Source organism: Mandrillus leucophaeus, unplaced genomic scaffold, assembly GCF_000951045.1.
Source record: "Mandrillus leucophaeus isolate KB7577 unplaced genomic scaffold, Mleu.le_1.0 Scaffold168, whole genome shotgun sequence".
In the NCBI taxonomy this organism is placed as follows: Eukaryota; Metazoa; Chordata; class Mammalia; order Primates; family Cercopithecidae; genus Mandrillus; species Mandrillus leucophaeus.
The window spans coordinates 2,101,974-2,103,595 of record NW_012101676.1 but is presented as its reverse complement, the minus strand read 5'-3'; positions in this window follow the sequence as shown (position 1 = coordinate 2,103,595).

Sequence of the window (1,622 nt, the reverse complement as noted above, 5' to 3'; positions counted from 1 at the left end):
AAAAAAAAAAATTAGCTGGGTGTGGTGGCACACGCCTGTAGTCCCAGCCACTTGGGAGGCTGAGGTGGGAGGATTTCTTGAGCCCAGGAGGTCAAGGCTGCAATGAGCTGTGATCATACCACTGCACTCCAGTTTGAGTGACAGAGGGAGACCGTATCTCAAATATATATGTGTGTATGTATCTGTGTCTGTGCGTATGTGAGTGCATATATATTTTTATATGTGCACTCATCTGACCCTCTTTATATAAAGCTCCTACAAATCAATAAGAAAAGTTGGTGTCTGATCCAACATGTTAAGTGCTTGGAAGTCGTCATTCCCATGCATACAAGGAAGAAGCTGAATAAACTGAAAATCAAGAACGCTTCTTAGATCCATCAAGAATTAAGGTCATAGGAAAACTGCTGCCCTGAAAACTGGAAAGGCAGACAGGCAGATACAGAGAATCACAGCTTACCAGAGCAGAAACAGAAGAGGAGGAGCCCAAAGCTGGAGCTGGTATCAGTAGGAACACTTCAAACTGTAATTGCTGGAGGCTCATTGCGACAAGCTTGAAAGTTAAGAATTCATCGAAAAACTCTCCTATGAATTTTCTTACAGGAGTCCCCACACTTTCCTGAGTTTTACCTTCAGGAACCCTACCAGGTTCTCCCTGTGAAGATCTGAGAAAAATCCTCTTCTATTTCCCTCAAGAAGAGGGGAAAAGTGACTATTTCAAAATATGCCCAGGGTTCTCTCTTCTTAGCAAGGCCTGCCCTCAAGGAAAACTATTTGAGCAGAGCCTAACCAACCTGGGGAAGGGGAAATACACAACTCCAGCCCCTTCTAGCCTTAAACGTGGAGATAGAGAAATACCCAGCCCAGGCTCACTAACAGACTGCACCCTAATCATAGTAATCTAGAACACATCTCCTCCAAACCTTATCACTACATCACTACAACTAAACTACACTACACTAGAACTAAAAGAACTGCAAGACTCAGACACCAGGAATCTCTAGGGAATCCCAAAGACAACAGGGCAGACTGAAACAAGGACATCAGAGGACATATTAGCCTCTGACACCTACAGCTACAGCAAAGAGTCAACACAGCCTAACCCCTCGCCTGGTAAATATAAAACCTCACACTAAAGGCCTGTCTACCTCAGTCACTTTTATTCAATATATTATGTCTAGCTTTCAACAAAAAATTACAAGACATGCTAAAAGTCAAAAAAGTACAGTCTGAAGAGACAAAACAAGCAAGAACTAGACTCAAAAATGAGAACAGAAATTTTGGAATTATCACACTGAAAACTTAACAATGATTAATTTGCTAAAGTCTCTAATGGAAAAAGTGGACAATATGCAAGAATAGATAGGTAAGGTCAACAGAGAGATGGCAACTAAAGAATCTAAAAGAAGTGGTAGAAATCGAAATGACTATGACAGAAATGAAGAATGCCTTTGATGAGATTGTCAGTAAACTAGACAAAGCTGAAGAAGTAATTAGATGATTAGGGAGCTTGAAGATATGTCAACAGAAACTTCTGAAGCTAAAATCCAAAGACTTTTTTAAAGATTGAAAAAATAGATCAGAATATGAAAGAACTATGAGATAATCATAAAAAGTATAAATAT